Below are 22,107 nucleotides of genomic sequence, written 5' to 3'. Positions count from 1 at the left end.
AAAAACAAAAACTAAAGAGAAGCAGAAAAGGCGAGCATGTAGTGTGCCTCAGTCTGTATTCAAACTTTGCAGTTCTTTGTCTCGATGAAGATAGCATTCTCCATCGTGAGTCCCCTGGGGTTGTCCTTGCCCCTTAGGTTGCTGAGAAAAGCGCAGTTTGTCAGGGTTGGTCCTCACGGAATCCATATATCTGTGGCTGTGCACAACGTTCTCCTGGCTCTGCTCCGCTCACTCAGCATTATGTCGTGTAGGTTTTTCCAGGTTGTTATGAAGTCTGCATCATCCCCATTTCTTATGGCACAATAGTATTCCATTACCTTCATGTACCACAGTTTGCTCAGCCATTCCCTAATTGATGGGCATCCCTTTGATTTCCAATTCTTGGCTACCACAAAGAGAGCCGCTATAAATATTCTTGTACATATCGGTCCTTTTCCCGCTTGCATGATTTCTTTGGGATACAACCCTAGAAGTGGTATTACTGGGTCAAAGGGTATGAACATTTCTATAGCCCTTTGGGCATAGTTCCACACCGCCCTCCAAAATGGCCGGATCAGCTCACAACTCCACCAGCAATGCAACAATGTTCCAATTTCCCCACATCCTTTCCAGCATTTATCATTCTCCTGATTTGTTATTTTAGCCAATCTGACAGGAGAGATGTGGTATCTAAGAGTTGTTTTGATTTGCATTTCTCTAATCAGCATCGATCCAGAGCATTTTTCCATATGCCTGTAGATAGCTTTAATTTCTTCCTCTGAAAACTGCCTGTTCATATCCTTTGACCATTTCTCAATTGGGGAATGGCTAGTATTCCTATATATTTGGCTCAGCTCCCTGTATATTTTAGAGATGAGGCCTTTATCAGAGATACTAGTTGCAAAGATTTTCTCCCAATTTTCTGCTTCCCTCCTAATTCTTGTTGCATTTGCTTTTTTTGTACAAAAACATTTCAATTTGACATAATCAAAATTATTTTGCATTTTGTAATGCTCTCTATCTCTTGTTGGGTCATGAATTCTTTACTTTTCCACAAATCTGATAAGTAAACTATTCCTTGCTTTCCCAAATTACTTAGAGTATCAACTTTTACTCCTAAATCATGAACCCATTTTGACTTTATTTTGGTATATGGTGTAAGATATTGGTCTATGCCCAGTTTTTGCCCTACCATTTTCCAATTTTCCCAACAGTTTTTGTGAAATAGTGAATTATTAGCCCAGAAACTGGCCTCTTTGGGTTTATCAAAGAGTAGATTGCTAAACTTGTTGATTTCACCTATTTGTGTACCTATCCTATTCCACTGATCCACACCCCTGTTTCTTAACCAGTACCAGGCAGTTTTGATGACTGCTGCTGTGTAGTACAGTTTAATATCTGGTGTGGCTAAGCCACCATCTCTAGCATGTCTTTTCATTGATATCCTAGATACTCTAGACCTCTTGTTTTTCCAAATGAATTTTGTTATTATTTTGTCAAGCTCAGTAAAAAAATTTTTTGGTAGTTCGATTGGTATGGCACTGAATAGATAGATTAATTTAGGTAGAATTGTCATTTTTATTATATTAGCTCAGCCTAACCATGAGCAACTGATATTTCTCCATTTATTTAGATCTGATTTTATTCGCGTGAAAAGTGTTTCATAGTTATGTTCATATAGGCCCTGGGTTTGTCTTGGCAAATAGACTCCCAGATATTTTATAGTGCCTTCAGTAACTTTGAATGGAATTTCTCTTTCTATCTCTTGCTGTTGGGCTTTGTCAGTAATGTATAGGAATGCTGAGGATTTATGTGGGTTTATTTTATATCCTGCAATTTGCTAAAGTTGTTTATTATTTCAAGTAGTTTTTTACTTGATTCTCTAGGATTCTCTAGGTAAATCATCATATCATCTGCAAAAAGTGATAATTTAGTTTCTTCTTTTCCTATTCTAATTCCTTCAATTTCTTTTTCTTCTCTTATTGCTACAGCTAATGCTTCCAGTACCAAATTGAATAATAGGGGTGATAATGGACATCCTTGTTTCACCCCTGATCTTATTGGGAATGCATCTAGTTTATCCCCATTACAAATAATGCTTGTTGATGGTTTTAGGTAGATGCTATTTATAATGTTGAGGAAGGTTCCACTTATTCCTATGCTTTCTAGTGTTTTTAATAGGAATGGGTGTTGTACTTTGTCAAAGGCTTTTTCTGCGTCTATTGAGATGATCATATGGTTTCTGCTAGTTTTGTTGTTGATATGGTCAATTATGCTAATAGTTTTCCTAATATTGAACCAGCCTTGCATTCCAGGAATAAATCCTACCTGGTCATAGTGTATTATTCTCGTAATGAGTTGCTGCAATCTTTTTGCTAATATTTTATTTAAAATTTTTGCATCAATATTCATTAGAGAAATTGGTCTATAATTTTCTTTCTCTGTTTTAACTCTACCTGGTTTGGGTATTAGTACCATATTTGTGTCATAAAAAGAATTTGGTAGGACTCCTTCTTCACCTATTTTCCCAAATAGTCTACAAAGTATTGGAATTAGTTGTTCTTTAAATGTTTGATAGAATTCACATGTAAAACCATCTGGCCCTGGAGATTTTTTCCTAGGGAGTTCGTTGATGGCCTGCTCAATTTCTTTTTCTGATATGGGGTCATTAAGAAATTTCACTTCCTTCTCTGTTAGTCTGGGCAGTTTGTGTTTTTGTAGATATTCATCCATATCTCTAAGGTTGTCAAATTTATGGGCATACAGTTGGGCAAAATAATTCCTAATTATTGTTTTGATTTCCTCTTCATTAGAGGTGACCTCACCCTTTTCATTTTTGATACTGGTAATTTGATTTTCTTCTTTCTTTTTTTTAATCAAATTGGCCAAAGGTTTGTCAATTTTATTGGTTTTTTCATAAAACCAGCTCTTTGTTTTATTTATTAATTCAATAGTTTTCTTGGTTTCAATTTTATTAATCTCTCCTTTGATTTTCAGTATTTCTAATTTGGTATTTAATTGGGGGTTTTCAATTTGCTCTTTTTCTAGCTTTTTCAGCTGTATGCCCAAATCATTGATCTCCTCTTTCCCTATTTTATTCATGTAGGCATTTAGAGATATAAAACTTCCCCTAAGAACTGCTTTTGCTGCATCCCATAAGTTTTGGTATGTTGTTTCATTATTGTCATTCTCTTGAATGAAATTATTAATTGTTTCTCTGATTTGTTATTTGGCCCACTCACTCTTTAGAATTAAATTATTTAGTTTCCAATTAGTTTTTAGCTTATTTTTCCATGGTACCTTATTAAAAATGATTCTTATTGCATCATGATCTGAAAAGGATGCATTGACTACTTCTGCTTTTCTGCACTGGATTGTGAGGTTTTTATGCCCTAGTACATGGTCAATTTTTGAGTATGTGCCATGTACTTTTGAGAAGAAAGTATATTCTGTTTTATCCCCATTCAGTTTTCTCCAGAGGTCTATCATATGTGCCTTTTCTAAAATTCTGTTTACTTCCTTAACTTTTTTCTTATTTATTTTGAGGTTAGATTTATCAAGTTCAGAAAGGGGGAGGTTGAGGTCTCCCAATATTATAGTTTTGCTGTCTATTTCTTCCTGTAACTCCCTTAACCTCTCCTCTAAGAAATTGTATGCCTTACCACTTGGTGCATATATGTTAAGCAATGATATTGCTTCATTGTTTATGGTGCCTTTTAGCAGGATATAATGTCCTTCCTTATCTCTTTTAATTAGATCTATCTTTACTTTTGCTTTGTCTGAGATTAGGATTGCTACACCTGCTTTTTTTACTTTAGCTGAGGCATAATATATTTTACTCCAGCCTTTTACCTTAACCCTATGTGTATCCCCCTGTTTCAGATGCGTTTCTTGTAAACAGCATATTGTAGGACTATGGTTTTTAATCCATTCTGCTATCTGCTTCTGTTTTGTGAGAATGTTCATCCCCTGCACGTTCAGGGTTATGATTTCTATCTGTGTCTTTTTCTCCATCTTAATTCCCCCTGTTTATGCTTTTATTTCTCCCTTTCCCCTTCTCCTCCTCAACAAAGTTTTGCTTTTGACCGCCGCTTTCCTCAGTCAACCCTCCCTCTTTATTCCCCTCCCTTATCTAACCGTTACCCACTTGCTACTTCTCCTCTTCCTTCTGCCCTCCCCCCTCCCTTTTTCCCCCCTTTCCCTCCCACTTCCCGTAGGACAAGTTAGATTTCTAAACTTATCAGAGTATGTTATTCCCTTCTTGAACTAGATCAGATGACAGTAAAGCTCAAATACTGCTCTTCTCCCTCCCTTTTTTCCCTCTACTATGTTTTTTTGCCACTTCCTTTGGTGTAATTTACCCTTTTCTACTACCTCCTTACCACTTCCCTCATAGCCCTCCCTTTATATCTCTTATTTATATTTTATATCTTTACATCGGTTAATTTATACAGGCATTCACAACCTATGTATATCCCTTTCATTTGTTATAATAGTTGTACCATTCACAAGAATGACTTATATATGCGTATATATATGTATGTATGTATATATATATATATATATATATATATATATATATATATATATATATATATAAAAAACATACATAAGATGATATAATCCCACTTAAAGATGTAAACAACCTAAGCTTATTGGATAATGAGGTTTGTGGGGTTTTTCCCCCTGGTTACCTTTTTATGTCTCTCTTGAGGTTTGTATTTGGAGATCAAATTTTCCATTGAGTTCTGGCCTTTTCATCAGGAAGGTCTGGAATTCCCTTATTTCATTGAATGTCCATCGCCTTGCCTGGAAAATTATGCTTAGTTTTGCTGGATAGTTGATCCTTGGTTGTAGTCCCAGCTCCTTTGCCCTTCGGAATATCATATTCCAATTTCTCCTGTCTTTTAATGTGGAAGCTGAGAGATCCTGCGTGATCCTGACTGTAGTTCCACGATATTTGAATTGCTTCTTTTTGGCTGCTTGCAGTATTTTCTCCTTGAGTTTATAGCTCTGAAATTTGGCTATAATATTTCTTGGTGTTTTCAGTTTGGGATCTCTTTCAGGGGGTGATCGGTGAATTCTTTCAATGACTATTTTGCCCTCTGGTTCTAGGACCTCTGGGCAGTTGTCTTTGATAATTTCTTCGAAGATACTGTCAAGGCTCCTTTTTTCATCGTGGATTTCCGGTAGACCAATAACTCTCAGATTGTTTCTCCTGGATCTATTTTCCAGGTCAGCTGTTTTGCCAATCAGATAGTTCACATTTTTTTCTATTTTTTCATTCTTTACATTTTGTTTTATTACTTCTTGATGCCTCATAGATTCATTAGCTTCCACTTGCTCAAGTCTAATTTTAAATGAGTTAGTGTTTACATTTTGCTTTTGAGCCTCCATTTTCAATTGGTTGATTTCACCTCTCAGGGTGTCATTTTCTCTCTTTAGATTCTGTATCTCTGTAGCCATTTCGCCAATCTTATTCTTTAGGGACTTTTCCATTTTTTCCATGTTTTCTTTTACCTCCCTAATTTGGTTTTTAAAATCCTCCTTTAGCTCTTCCAGCAGTGCTTTTTGGGGTGGAGACCAGTTCATATTAGCTTTTGAGGTATCTGATGTATCTACCGTGTCAATGCCATCCTCCTCCATATCGATATTTTGTTCCTGCCTGTCTCCATAAAAAGAATCTATTGTCCTCGGTTTTTTTGTATTCTTCTTCATGTTTGTTGTTTTCCCTTTTCCTGGCGTTACAACGAATTTCTATCTTTGGGCTCTCTGTCCCAGCTTTCTTATTCTGGGGGTTGTGAGTCTAGAATTAAAACCTTCAGTTTCCTGAGGTGTGGGGGAGGGGTCTGGCTCCCTGGCCTCTCACTCCCTGTGGGTGCTCTCCAGCACTTGCTTTTCAGCAATGGTCTCAGCTGTTTGTTGTTTGAGCTGATGTCTGGCACTTCCCCTGGGGGAGCAAGGTTACGTCTGGGCTCCTGGCGTTGACCCCTGCTTCTAGTATTTGTCCAGTGAGGCCCCACTACTCTCTCCTCTGTTTCAGTTCTCTTTTTTTTTTTTCCCGAGGAATTCTCTGGGTGAGGGGGGGAGGGGTTAAAGCCTTTTACCTGGTCATTGAGTCTTCCGGAAGTTCAAGAAGCCGGGTTTCTGGGTTTTGCAAGCGTCAGGAGTGGGTGTTTTCACGGCTGGTGGCGTTGCGCTGCCTCCGTCGCTCTCACAGACTGCCGTCCTGTGTTGGGAGTCCTGGGGATCTCCACCGGTTTCGGGCGCCCAGCTTTCTCCCAGCCCGTCTCCCACGTGGATTTCTCGGCCAGCCGCTTCCGCCTTGGTCTGGAGCAGCTCCGCACCAAGCACTCTCCGAGCCTGCAGGTTTGTTCCTCCAGCCTTTCAGACTCTCCCGGCTCGGAAATTTGCCCCACGCCGACTGCTCGCGGTTTCTGACTCTCTCAAATCTGCTCAAATTCACTTTTTTATAGGAATCTGACAGACCTTGTGAGAGAGCTCCGGTAAGAAACTGCCTTCATGCGGCCATCTTGGCTCCGCCCCCCTAGATCGGTTTTTGATGTTGAATTATTTGATGGTGCCAAGAGATTTGGTGGCAAGAACTTTCTTTTCTGGGTCTTCAGTATCTATGGCTAGAACAAGAGCAGGACCAATGTCCATGGAACATCCAGTTGCAATATCCAATAGTCCAATGTTGATGTAGGAATTTATTTGGGGTATTGGAGCTAGATAAATATATTTAGACGTCATCCATGTGGAGATGATAATTAAACTCACAGGAGCTGATAAGGTCACCAAGAGACATAGTATATGGAGAAAAGAGAAGAGAGCCTTGGGATATAGCCACAGGTGAGAATGTGATATGGGTCAGGAATCTGAAAAGAAAACTAAGAAGGAGCCTTCAGGCAGGTAGAAGAAGAACTAGAAGAGGGTGGTCATGAAAACCCAGAGAGAAGAAAGTATCCGGGAGGTAAAAGCAATCAACACTCTTAAAGGCAGCAGAGAGAGCAAGAAAGATGAAGTCTGAGAAAAAGTCTTCAGGTCTGCCAATTAACCAATCATTGATAATTTGGAGACAGCAATTCCATCTGAGTAATGAGGTCAAGTCCAAATTGCAAAGAATTTGAGACATGAGATGTGGGAAAGTAGAGGCAATACGTACCTTTGAGGTACCTCCAAATACAAACCTTACGTACGTAAGCTTTTTGTAGGAGTTTGAGAAAGGAAAAGAGATATGATACCTTATAGGGATCATAGGTTGTAGTGAGCTTTTTGCTGTTGTTTTATTTATTTGTCTGTGGACAATTGGACATATATTTAAACGGTGTGGGGAGAAAAGGTAATTTTGTCTGTGCTGGGAAGAAGAAAATAGTTGAGGGCGTCATGAGATTAAACTACTCAAGATCCTACCTTAAGGTTCCAGCTCTTGACATTTAGTGACATTGAAGCCTGTGATGCCTCGGGAGGCTGCCTCACAGCAGGCAAGAGAAAGAAGAGTTATGGGAGCTACAACAGGAAAGGTCATAAGGGGGCTACCTTTCTTTCCCCACCTGGAGGCTTACAGCATTTCCTCTCTTCCTGCCTTTTGGATGCACATTCACTCTGATTCAGCAGTCAATTGAAAGTTTTTTTTTTCTTGTTGTTGCTGTTGTTACTATGCAGCATTTCTTGTAGGCAATAAGTTTAGAAGAAGCAGTATTTTTTTTAAAAGGGCATGGGATAGTCTTGATTCAGAAGGACAAACAAAATAGAGACAAAAAAATTCTCTCTGTGTACAACTGCTCTCATTGCTTCATAGCCACTTTCAAAATAAGTTTCTTTGGCCAGAAACCAAATTTTATTCCAAATTAAAGTTTCCTGGGCCTTTTCATTAAAAGAATAAGAAGAGGAAGAAGCAGTTATGGGATACTTACCTATCCCTAAAGGGAAAAAATAAGCAGCCTATCCTCCATCACATAATTCTAGAAATAGGTGCACCAAAATGGGATATCAGGTGAAAACACTAGAAAGAGAGACAGAGACAGAAACAGGGAAACAAAGACAGACAGAGAAACAAAGACAGAGACAGAGAGGGACAGAGAAAGAGACAGAGAAACATTAAAGCTAAAAATGAAGAATGAGATGGGAAGTCAGATTAGGTAGAAAATAGTGATGAAATTGAGAAGCAGAATCAGGTAGAGAGAAGTACAAAGAACTTTTCAAATCATCACACCCAGTACAGCAGAGCTTGGAGATGAGGTATCTTGGAAGACTGGATGCCCATATCCTGAAGTATCTCAGAAATTTAGTTAACTAAATTGGAGCACAGAATACCCCTTTCTCATTCCTTCTGCCAGCTATAATATTTTCTTTTAAATTCAAGTGTCTCTGCTCTCTTCGTATTCTCTTCTAGGGAGAGCTAGGGGATCTAGAGCCATCTGCTGTGGAGCCCTCCTCAGCATGACACCCCATCAGGAGAGAATAGGGATGGGGATGATTTCCTAGCTTTCCCTGCCTCCTGAAAAAATAAAAACCATCAAATACAGAATGTTGCACCACACGACCCTCTCCAGTCCCCAGCTAGCAGCACTGCCCCACCCCTCCGCCCCAAACACAGCTGGCAACTGAGCAGTTTCCATGGCGATAATGAACGGTAACAGGCAGTAATCAAGAAGGGTCATTGGAATCATAAGTCATTACAGATTGTATTTAAAGGGACACAGACAAGTTTAAAATGATAGATTGTTGTGGTTTTTTTATAGCCTCCTTTTGCCAGTGTCTTGCAATGAAAGGTTGACTTCTCATTTGTCCTAGGTGTTTGCTTTTAGAATGTCTTTCAGATTGGACTATGAGACCAAGCTGGCCAATTTTACTTCCAAGACCTTGTCAGATTCCTTGTCTGGGTTTGATCTAGAGCCTAGCTAGTCTTACACATGGTATGACAAATACAGATCTGGAAGAGACCTTAGAAGGTACCTAATCAAACACTCTCATTTTATAAATGAGAAATTGAGGCCCTGAGGTCATATGATCATAGATCTAGAGCTGAAAATGACCTTACAAGCCACATAGTCCAATCTTTCATCTTGTAGTTGGGGAAACTGAGGTTCAGAAAGGACATGGGTAGTATCAGTCAGTATATGAATCCTTCTGACTCAAAATCCAGCACTCTTTCCGTAATATCACACTAGAATTAAGTGAAGTAGACAGTCAACCATATAATATCATTTAAGAAGCATCCAGGAAGGACCTCTAACATCTTGTAATAATACCTGAAATGTCTTTGAGTATAGAATAGCAGAAAGAGCAGTTGTCTGGGAGTCACAAAATTAGCTCTAGTCTTAGCGTTGCTACTAACTATGTGACCAAGGGAAGTGATTTGAACCTGAATCCCTTCTCTCAAACTCTGTTTCCTTTTCTGTAAAATAAAAAGGTTGGAAAATACAACTATTTTTAATTCTAGATCTTAATTCTCTATTCTAGGATCTATAATTTGGATCTTGAAGATTTTTAATGTGCAATAGTCCCTTATTAAAATGTAAATAGTTCCAGGAAACAGAGTCCTTATCACTTAACACCTTAGCTAAATTACTGGAAGGGGAATAGAATAGAGGAGTGGGAAAGGTAGAAATTGAAGTCTTTTCTGTTGATCATTAGAGCTATCTCTGATACAAATCTTCACTTGGTACAAAAGTCATGGGTTGGAAGCTGCCTTCAAGATCACATTCAAATACACATGTATACATGCAGACTTTTAGACATATATATATATATATATATAGAGAGAGAGAGAGAGAGAGAGAGAGTATGTACATTCATATATGCATAACACATGTGCATATAACATGTATATATGAATATGTTTGTGTTTGTATGTATACATTCCATTGATACACTTCTCCAAGTCGCTGATTTTTCAGATGAAGAAACAGAAGCTCAGAGAGGCAAAGCTTCTGCCCTTGCTCGTATACCCAAGTCCTTTGATACCAAGTGTTGTGTCTTTCCACACCACGATTCTGTTATTTTTTTTTATGAACAAGGACAAAAAGCACCATGTGTTTATGGTCACAGAGAACAATCTGATTAAAAAAAGAAAAAGAAAATTAATAAAGATTCCCTTAGAAATGTTTCTACTAATTTTTTCTACTTTGTTGCAAACCTCCAATTTCAAGCCTGTTCTCATTAAGGACCAATTGTCTATGAAGTTAAAAATAAATCCCTCATTTTGTCCAGTAATTTGAACTTGTAGTCATATGAACAACATATCTGAATCAAAAGCTGGAAGTTCCCTAATGTTCTTATTGACAGCAGGAGATAAAATAAGTATGTTAATATGGAAAAGGCATCTATTTGAACTGGAGAACAAGAGAATTTGCTGAGGAATGACTTTCAAATTACAGGTATTCCTCATGGTAAAACACACAATTATTTTTGAGAACTCCTCATGAACTGAGATAAATAAACTAAATTGCACACGATTAATAAGTCTTCTTGGCACTTGGTTTCCGTTTTCTAATTAGGCAGCAACAAAGCCACAGTGCAATTTAGATACACAACCATCCATCTTCTATATTAAGAGATATTAATAATGATATTGGTGATTAATTATACATGTCGCCTTGCAGAGGTCTTTATGCAAGTACTTCTAACAATGGCTGCCCAAGAATTCAGTGTTGTTTATTATCTTCCTGGGAGGTGGGGAACCTGTGGCCTCCAATAAACTTAATAGCATAAATCTCATCATTAAATCCTCCTTTTAAATGGCCTGACATACAGGAGCTCGTGATAGAGGAAAAACTTTCAATCTCCATGTAGCCATTACTTTGGAGAGATTTATTCTTCATATGAAAAGAGCATCAATAAAGCCTTCATCTAATGATTCCTAGGATAAGTGGCACAAGTCTCTTGGAATTTCCACAGCTTATCATGTCCCTCAGGCTCTGTACACTCACCATCAGTGTTGTCATCATAGTTGTCATTGTATTCCCAGTACTTACCTGGAGGATGATCAATGGATTTGCCATCAGAGAGTAAACCACTTAACTTTCTTGGCCTTTGAATTTCCTTCCAGCTGTAAATCTAAGATATTATGAAGGAAAATGCATTTTTTTTAAAAAGTAGTTATTATGTGTCAAGCAGTATGCTAAGTTTTGGGTATATAAATACATAAGGGAAAATAGTTCCTTCCTTCAAGGATCTTACATTCTAATCAGAAAAGACAACTCATATAGGACAGTTGTCACCAAGGAGAGATGTTTTCATTTGGGAAGTCAGAGGGACAGTGAATGCTGTAATGGGGGTGTAGACTGTCACATCCTTTCTAGTAGCCATGGTAATATTGATTCAATTATAGTTCCAGAACTAAAAAAAGGTGAGGAGTCAGAAGAGAGGAGGAAATGCAAAGGATACAAATATTGGCAGCAAGGCATCTGGTGAGAAGATGGCCAGAGAGTCAATTGAAGTATGGCTAAAGTGAAACTGGATATTATGAGACATGTAAGGGACTCACCAATTAGGACAGTGGGACCTAGGGTGGGAGCTCCAGAGACAAAAGTCATCCAAGACATAGTCTTTGGTCAGGGCAGCAAGGGGGCAGGCCAGGTGATGATGGCATTGGGACTAAAGTGGTGCTATATTTAATCTAGTATTCTACAATAAGTGAGTGGATGGAGAGCTGAATGAATGAATAAAAAACATTAAATGTTACTATTTTTCAAACACTTTACTAAGTGCTAGGGATACAAATAAAAACATACAAATCTTACATTCTCATATGGAGAGAAAACACAGATAGGGGAGCGATGACCAGGGGAAAGTATTTTGGTTTGGAAAGTAACAGGGATGGCAAGTGGAGCCATAGGGGAGGAGCTAAAATGCAAGGTACAGTTCTTGCCATGGAATAGTGAAATCCAGGGTGGTCAAACAGGAAAATGAAACAAAATAAAAATAAAACCATGCACTTGGAGCTAAAAGATCTAGCTCTGACTATAATTGGCTATGTGATGTTGAGAATGTCAATCTACCTCTAAGGGTCTCATCTATAAAACAAAAGATTGTACTAGATGACCTTAGAGGTCTATCCCAGTCCCATATTCTAAGTACAATTCCTGCTCTAGAGCCAGAATGGTGTTTGGCTTGGAGTCAGAAAGACCTGGAATAGAATCATTCCTCAGATCCTTGCTTTCTCTGTGACCCTGTCAAATCCCTTATCCTCCTTGTGACTCAGGTTCGTCATCAATGAAATGGGGATAATGATAGCACCTACACACCTACATCCTAAGGTTGTGAAATTCAAATGAATATACATAAAGAGATAGAGAGATATATAGATAGACACATACATATACATAGACACATATATGTGTCTATATATATATGTTATATTATATATGTACATGTGTATGTTCATTTGATATACCTCTGTGTGTGTGTGTGTGCATGTTTGAAGTTGATGGGGTGTTCAAGAGGACTAGCACCTCTCATGTGAAGGCTTACCAAGCCCTCTCCAGTGCTGCGTATCCACTTATGATATCCATCTGAGCCACCTCTCACCTGTGGCTTCAAGAAGCTATAGCATACACAGCCATCTCACAAGATAGGCTAAACCAGGTTGAGGGGAACTGACAGACCTCAAACCTGTTGGTTTGTGATTTCAAGTATGTGAAGATTTTCCTTATTGGAAATGAGCAGATGAGAAAAATTCGTTGCAATGGCCATGAAGGCAGATGAAGCAGGTTCTAAGAAATGATGAGTTTGGTCAGGCACTGAAGATGCCAAGATCATCCACTGCATACCGGGCCATTGCCAGTTGTCTTGACTTTTGTCCTATCGCTGGATTCCAATGACTCAGGAACAGAAAATGAGACTGACAATTTTTTAGGCAACTCTGCCTCACTTAAATCTAACTAAAAGACTTTTCAAGAAATCACCCATGATGTCACTGGTCCTCTTCAAAAACAAAGGACAAGCAACAAATACATACAAACATACACACATGCATATATACATATATATATACATAATGTATGTATGAATAGATGTGTATACAATACATACATACATACATATATACATATATAAAACCTCAATCTGATATAAATATAAGCTGCTACTGGTATGCCAACATTTTATGTTTTGAACCACTTTCCAATGCTAACACCCAATGCTTCTGTAAAATCAAATCTGGCATTTGTTCTCCCTGTTGAACTTGTATTGGCCCTTGCTTTTCCCTGAGCACTGAACTGTCTTGATTTATGTCCTTCAAAGACCACCTGCTTGTGGCAGAAGTCCAGGTAGGTAGCTATATCCTTTTGACAGAATTACAAAAAAGAGAAGTGAAGGATTTCTGGCTTATTCTGAGCTTCATCTAAACTTCTTGGATTGAGAAGTTCTGGCTTTGGCAGACTGTGATTCTACTTCCATTAGATGAAGTTTCCTAGGAAGTCACCCCATCCACTTTGAAGAAATTGAATGATCTTTATCTCAATGCCACTTGATGGGCTAAATGTCGGTGAATTAGAAGTGTAATCAATTAATGTATCACCTGCCAAATATTTGGCCTAAACAATGCTCAGGGCAAACCTTTAATGTTTGATCAAAACAAAAATGTTAAGACAATCTGGAATTGGTTTTCCAAACCTAAACTACGGCTGGTTGCCAACCAGCTCAATATTCAGCACTTCTATCAACACAGAACCACACTGGGGAAATAAAACTTGGGAGTTTGATATCCTCAGAGCAAGAAGAGATCTTGAAGTGCCATTTGGTCTAGGCCCCACAGCTGGAAAGCCAATGAATTCAAGGGTTGGGTGGCATGATTTTAAAAGTAAACACACATTTATTACATGCTTACTATATGCAATTTACTGTGCACAGAGGGAAAAATAAATTATTAAATAAAGCTGTTCTTGCCCCTTAAGGAGCTTACTTTCTACTGGGTAATATAGCATGTGCACATAAATAAATGCAAAGTAATTTGAGAAAAAATAGCATACTAACAATAAATTGTTCATTGATCGAAAATATTTGTTAAGCATCTACTAAATGCTAGGTGTTGTGCTAGGTAATTACTGGGGATATGAAGACAAAAGTATGAGTTCTTGCTCTCAAGGAACATACGAATATCCTGGAGAGAAAATATGTAGAAATCAACACAAATTGTTCAGCTCAGTTTTCACATCCTACACATAGCCTTTCTTGATCCTCTTAACCCCTAACACTTTCTTGAGTATCAGGAAGGGCTTCAGGTAGAGGGTGAGGAATAACATGAATCTGAGGGAAATTAGAAATTCTAAGAGGTAGAGATAAGAAGAGAGTATCATCCAGGCAGGAGTGGAATTCAGTAAAAAGGTATAGAGACAGAAAACAGAGTTCTATGAATAGGGAATATAAAGAAGGCCAATTTGATAGGACCATAGATTGTATATGTAACAGTGAATAAAATTGAAAAGGTAGGTTGAAGAGAGGTTGTGAGAGGCTTTGAATGTCAAACAGAATAACTTACATTTTTCCCAGAGATAGTTCCTAGAGTTTATCAAGTAAGAAAGTGACAGAGTCAAACTCGTGCTTTAGGAAAAATATTTTGAAAGCTGGGTTGTAGATTGATTGAGTAGGTTGAGACTTGGGGCAGGGAGATCAATTCTGATATTATTGCAATAGTCTAGTGAGAAATGATGAGAACTTGAAATAGGATGGAGGCTGGCCATATGGGTTATAGGAAGGGGACATATTAAAGACATGTAGGAGGCAAAAATTAAAAGATTTGACAATCTATTATATATGTGGGGGTAAGAGTGAAGAGTCTTGGATGACACTAAGATTGTGTACCTATGTTACTGGAAGAATGGTAGTGCCCTTTATAGAAATAGAGAATTTTGAGGAAGGGTGGGCTTTGGGGGAACAATGATTTTTTTTTGGATACGATAAATTTGAGATGTCTAAGATATTTCCACTTGTGGAGTAATAAAAGTCAGATGAGAAACAAGACAAAAGATCTTGGAGTCATCTACATGAAAGTGATATCTTAAACAACTGGGAGATCAAGAAAGCATTGGTATAGGAGATACCAAAACTGAATCTTGAATAAAGTTAATCAATAAATGAAGGACACTTAGAAGCAGAGATAAGTAGGGAATATGTTCTGGGCTTGGGACAGCATGGATGTAAATACACAGAGATAGGCAACAGAATGGTGATTTCAGTGAACAGAATGTGGTCAGTTTGGAATGTAGAACATTTGAAGGAGAATTGTATGATATAAACCTGGTAAGATAGATGGGACCCAGATTGTAAAGGGCTTTAAACACCAGGTTACAGAGCTTATGTTTCCTCCACATGAGGAGAAGGAAGGGATGGAAAAAATATTTGAATCAAGTAGTGAATTGGTCAGATCTATACCTTTGCTAGCTTTAGCCAGGATGGATTGCAAAGAGAGAAATGCTAGATACAGGGAGGTGAAATATAATGCTATTTCAATAGTCCAGGTGAAAGTGGATGAGGACCCAAACTAGGGTAGTATCTTTATGAGTGGAGAGAAGGGAAAAGATATGATAAATATAATGGATGTAAAATTTACAAAAAATTGACAACTGAATAAACAGGGGAAATAAAACAAAATAAAGAATCAATAATAACTGTAAGGTTTGCACACTTGAGTGAATAGAAGGGTAAATATGTCCTCAAAAGAATGAGGGGATTTTGGAAGAGGGGCAGGGTTTAGAAATGTGCCATTGAGATATCTATGTGACATTCAGTGGGAGATATTCAACAGGACATTGGTGATGTAGGAATGGAGCTAAAGAGAGAAATTAAGTTATTCATACAGATGAGTGTAATTTGCATAAAAATGATAAATGATCCCAAAGGAGCTGAAGAGATAACCAAGAAGAGTAGCATATACCAGGAGCTCTTAAGCTGGGGTCCATGGATAGGAGATCTAGGAGTCTTTTTTAAAAAAATGACACCAAATTCATCATGATCTGCTTACTTTATATTTATGTATTTTATGAATTTATTACAGATTATTTTGAGGATGTATCCATAAGCTTCACTAGACTGTCAAAGGGATCTCTGACACAATGAAGGTGTGGTATAGAGAAAGAAGAAAAGAAGGTCTGAAGAAAGAATAAACCTAAAACCCAAGTGAAGTGAGAGTTTACATGAAAAAAATGAGGGGTAAAGAATGTCAAAAGCTGAAGAAAAATATTAGTGAAGACTGAGAAAAGATTTCACAGTTATGAGGTGAATGGTGGACTTGGAGAGAGAGAGCAGTTTCAATTGAATGGGATAGTTAAAAACTAAATGACAAGGGATTGATAACTTAGTAGGGAGTGAGAAAATGTAAAGAATGGGTATAGACTTGAAGAGTTTTAACTGAGAAAAAAGACACACAGGATAAGAGTTTCAAGGAATGGCAATATGAAAGCAAGAGATTTGGTGTTGTTTTGCAGGTTTGAGGAAATCTAGACATGTTTTAAATAGCAAGGAAGGATTCAGTTCATAAAGACAGATTGTAAGTAAGCGAATGATCAAAGGAAGATCTTCAAGTATATGGAAGAGGGTGGGATCAAGGGTACTGGTAGAAGAGTTGACTATGAAAAGAAAAAGTCTTCTGATCTTTAGAGACTGGAACTAAAGAGGCAAGAACACAGAACAATGTGGAGGAGATTTGAAGGGTAGAAGAAAAGAGGTAATTAACAGTGGAATATCTTGATTTCCTTAGTAATGCAGAAGGGAGGGCAGATTTTGCTGTTATAAAGGCCTGTAGAAGATAGGTTTGAAATAAGGCTTGGAAGATTGGTTTGTTGTAGGCAATGTTACAGAGATTCAAACAAAAGAGAATAAAAAGATTGTCAGGTAGCTGTGAGGACCCACTTGAGATTAAAAAAAAAATCCAAAGGGGACAGTCAGCAAAATTGTGTGGTTCTCTTAGGCTGCATTAAGCAATATGCAAATAGGAGTAGAAGAGGCAGATAGCAGAGTAACCTAAGGTCAGGATTTAACAAGATGTGACTAGTGATAGGACAGGGGAACCAAGGATTCAGGGGTTATTTATAATTGAATTGTCTACTTTAGGGTCAATACTGTGAAAGGAGAGAAGTGAGACCAATGTAATGGTGAAAGATTAGAAAAATAAGTATATGTGAGAGACTGGTAGTTGTGTTACAAATGACAAATAGGTTTAATACAGCTATGAAAGAAGCAGGTACTCTGATCAATGCAATTATCAATCATAACTCCAGAAGAGTGATGATGACTCTTGTTTCCCACCTCTTCATAGAGAAATGATGGACTAATGGTGTGGAATGAGGCATACATGTTCAAACAAGGCAGGTATGTAAATGCGTTTTGCTGAACTCTACTTATTTGTTACAAGGGAGATTTTTTGTTGTTGTTGGGGAGCAAGATTAATGGAAAAGAATGAATTGGAGTAATAGTGATGTCTAAAAAAAGAAGAAAAGGAATAAAGGAATGTCATCTAAACATTTTGAAAATATACTGAAGAGAACAGAAGGATATTCAGAAGGAATGCGGTATTGGAATGACTGTCTTAAATTTAATATATACTAAAATAATAAGCTACATATAAGTTTCAGTATAATATTTACTCCTTTTTTCCTGTTCTCCTTTGTAGAAGGAAATGTTCATATTTATTGGTGTTTATCAAGTTCATAGTACTAAAAAAAATTCTTAAAAACAATAGATTTAGGAGGAGTGAGGCAGTCAAACAGAAAGATAAGAGATTATGATCTAAGAGTGATGCTGTAAATGGGGTAATGGATAGCAAGTCTGAGAGTGACAGTGGAAGTAAGCATAATATGCTCACTTCCTAGTGGCCCAGAGCATTATGTAGTGTGGGAGAAGGAATATCCAGTATTCGAGATGGTGATCAAGTAGGCTGCGTCTTTCAGAGAAATCTAGGTTTAGAGTAAAAAGATCAATGTGAAAGGAAGAAGTCTAGGATGAAGGGAAGTTTATTAAGGGGATCCAAAGTGTATAATGACAGGAGATGGCAGAGGAAGATTGAGGCTAGAAACAATTATGGAGGAGATAGAAGGGGATGAAAGAGCAGAGAGTGGTAGCAGGGGAAGTAAGATTTAGATTGGCAGATGACAATTCTGAATCACAGGGATTAGGAGAGAAGATGGAAGTTTGCTACCCACAGGATGAGGTTAGTCAAGGCTGGAATTCAATAAGATATTTATCAATAATAGGACAAGGGAACAAGGGATTCAGAAGTCCCTAGTTAAATTGACCAATTTTAGGGTCAACACTATGAAAGGATCAAAGACTAGTCAGCACGGTTTTATGGGGTAATCATCCTCTGCCTGTACCGGCTAAGTTCTCCCCTTTCCTGAGATTCTGTAAATACTGAAAGTCACATCAACTTATTGTCTCTCAAAGATCAAGGAAGCAGGGGTTGGTCCAGAAGGAATTCAGGCCAGGCATCTTAGTGGATACCTGATGATTGGCCTTCCCTAAGTCTGAATGAACCCACACTTAAGTGCTATTTCCTTTGTTTCATTCCAACATACTAGGAGACCATGTGCATCAAGAGAAAGCAAGTATAATATTGGGGAAAGGAGAACCAAATTCTAAAGTCAAAAGTCTTGTGTTTGAATCCTGACTCCCATGCTGAGTCATCTTCAACAAGGCAATTTCCTTAGGACTCATTTTCTTCATCTGTAAAATGAGACAGTTGTACCAAATTCCATGTAGACACCCTTCCACCTTTATATTTATGATCCTATGGTCTGAAAATACCCCAAACATGTAGTATGTGGCTGTTTATTGGATGAATTTGGTATCTGAGGCCTTTATTCTGGATTATATCCTTGTTGCAAGACAGCTGGTATCTGAAGCTCTAGTTTTGTCTTTGGAAGGAGGTAATGATGGTGTGGGAAGTTTTAGAGAGAATGCCTCCAACATCTAGTGGCCTCCCACCTGTCTAGACTGATTTCATATTACAAACCTCTGCACTTTCTGAGGAATCTAGGTGGTGCGATGGATAGAACCCCAGTCTTAGAGTCAGGAAAAGTCATCTTCCTAGATTCAGATCTGTCCTCAGACTTTTACTGTGTGACCCTGGGCAAGTCACTTAACCCTAGTTGACATAACTGTAAAATGACTGAACAACAACAAAATGCACTTTCTATTCTAATCAAACGGGTCAACATTCTTTTTTTTTTTCTGAGCTTGTGATTCATCTTCTAGACCTTCATGTTTTTACCCATGTTGTTCCATAAACCTGAAATGTGTTTTCATCCTCTCCTTATCTATTGAATTCTCACCCACACTTTAAAACCCAAAACAAAATTTACCCCCAGAATGTATCCTTCTCTGTTACCAGAAACTTCCTATATTCCTCTTTTCCTTTCAAATTTTTAATATGCTTAACATGTATTATTGCATGTGTTTTGTTGTTTTACCGTAGTAGACTGTCATTAGCTCCATGAGGACAAGGACAATGCCATATAAAAATCTTTTATCTCTTCCAGCAACTAACATGTTGCTCTGAATTGTTAGACACCTAATAAATGTTTCTTGGCATGAGTCATCATTGTCATAGTCATAGTCATCATCATCATCATCATCATCGTCGTCTGTAACTTGAGAATACTCCTTACCCTAGCTGACTGGCTGCATGTGATCATAAAACAAGGTAATCTATATAGAAGTAAACTATGATACTTTGTAGCAATGTAACAGCTATGAATTATTACATATATTGACAGGCATCTAGCATTTATTAAGCATATACTATGTGCCAGATATTTTGCTAAGCAGGGGTACAAATAAAGAAAAAAGATAATCCCTGCTCTCAAGAAGCTCATAGTCTAATGGGGGAGAGAACAGGCCAATAACTATGTACAAACAAGGCATATAGAGGATGAATCTGAGATAACCAAGAGAAGAAATTTATTAGAATTAAGGGGAGATTAGGAAAAGTTTCCTATGTAAGGTGAGATTTTGGCTGAGACTTAAAGCCAGGGAAACCAGGAAGCATGTGCGAGGAGGGAGAGAATACCAGGATTGGAGAAAATCTAGTGAAAATGCCTAGAGTCAGGAGATAAGTGCCTTGTTCAAGGAACAACAAGGAGGCTGATGTCACTGGATCAAAGAATTCATGGAAGGTGGAAGGATACTAGAAATGTAGAAGAAGTGAGGTTATGAATAGCTTTTTAAGACAGAGGCTTTATAATTGATCCTAGAAGCAATGGGAAACCATTACAGTTGATTAAATAGGGGGCAGCGTGACATAGTCACACTTGTGCCTTTGGAAACATCAATTTGATTGGAATGAGAAGAGACATGAGGCAGGGAGATCGACCAGGCAGCCTATTGCAATACTGTGAGAGCAAAGAGATGAGGGCCTGTAATAGCGGGGTAGGAATATCAGAGCAGAAAAGGGGACATATAGGAGAGATAATATGAGGGTAGAAACATGTCTTGGCCATTGAGTGCATGTGAGAGATGAGAGAGAGTGAGGAGTTGAGAATTACACCTCTGATGTGAGTCTGAGTGATTGGAAAGGTGGTGGTACCCTCCACAGCAGTAGGTAATAATTGTAGGCAATGATAACAAGAGACTAAAAAAGAGGAGGGATTTCATTAAATTATTTGGAGTGGGGATAGACCAAAAGGTGAGGAAAACTATGCATAGTGGGGGGAGACAGGAAGGAGTTATTTCAACAGGTGGGGATTTAATAGAGCAGTTTGTTGGCCTTATTCACTGGCATTTCAGTTCTGGCCTCTTGAGCTGTCTGCTTCTGAAAATGCCACGGTGTCACATTCCAGGCTCAGCAGGGCACTAACCTTTTCCAAAAGGAACACGTTCTGATGTTCAACATTTGCCTTTCCAATAGACTGATCAGTCTGGTTTCCATCATGCCAGGGCAAATTATGATTTCTGACAACATTCTCAGGTCCCTCCCCATGGCTCAGACTTCCTATAAGACACATGCCTATCCCTTTTGTGACTGAGTTTTCCACTCTGAGACTTTGGTGGACCAACCTCTGGGGAGATGTCTCTTTTGACACTTGCTTCTCCTTCAGGGATTCATGAAAAATTTCACAGAATCATAAAGTGATAGAGTTGGAAGAGAATTGAAAATATTAAATGTTACAATTACAAAGGTTTGGAAACAAAAAAAAATGTCAAAGCTGGGAGGAACCTGGGAATATAGAATGGTAAAGCTGGGAAGAAACATATTACAGAATATTAGAATATATGATGTCTGATGACATATCATTACTTACTATGTGTCTCAGACATATAATGTCAGAGCTGGGAGGATCCTAAGAGAAAAATCTACTTACTGAATTACAGGATATAGAGCTGGAAAGGACACTGGAAGTAACATTTTACAGATGCAGAAACTGAGGCCCAGAGGGATAAAATCACATAATACAATGAAGTAGCATAGACCTATAACTAAAACTTTCCTCTCCTGATTGCCAACTCCTTTCTCCTCCAAACATCCCTGTAATATATGGTTCACAGACATGGAGCAAAATCAGACAAAAAATCCATGAAAGGTAAAGTAGCACATAAGGAAACAAATCCCAGGTCTAAGCAAAAATGTAGTCTGGACAGATTAAGGAACAAAAAATAATCCATAAAAAGGAAAAATAGTCCATAAGGAAACAAATTCCAGGTCTAAGCAAAAATATAGTGTGGACAGATTACAGGGAAGATTGGAAGAAAAAAATCAATCAGGCTGAATATAACCAGCATTTCCTAATGTGGGGGAAGGGGGATTAGAAAGAGAAAACAGGAGATTCAGTTGTAAAGTTGTCCCAAATGTTCAATTTTAACTTTGTCTATCATTGCTATGTTCCAGTCATGTTCTATCCTGAGTGCTGCATTGATGGCTAAGAAATATGATAAGAATCAGAGGAAGACCTCAAGCATATAAAATGTACATTTTATGAAAGGTTTATGGAAGAACATGGACGAGAAACCCTTCATTACCTCCACTTTCCACATTGCCAGTCTTCTTTTACCTTACTATACTTTACATCCCTCCAGGTGCTCCTCAATCCAGTGTCACTGGCCTTCTGGTTGTTCCTCAGACAAGACACTCCATCTCTCAGCTCTGGGAATTTTCACTGGCTGCCCTCCATGCCTAGAATTCTCTCCCTCATC

This window comes from Trichosurus vulpecula, chromosome 3 (assembly GCF_011100635.1).
Source record: "Trichosurus vulpecula isolate mTriVul1 chromosome 3, mTriVul1.pri, whole genome shotgun sequence".
Lineage (NCBI taxonomy): Eukaryota > Metazoa > Chordata > Mammalia > Diprotodontia > Phalangeridae > Trichosurus > Trichosurus vulpecula.
Note: the sequence above shows the minus strand (reverse complement) of the source record.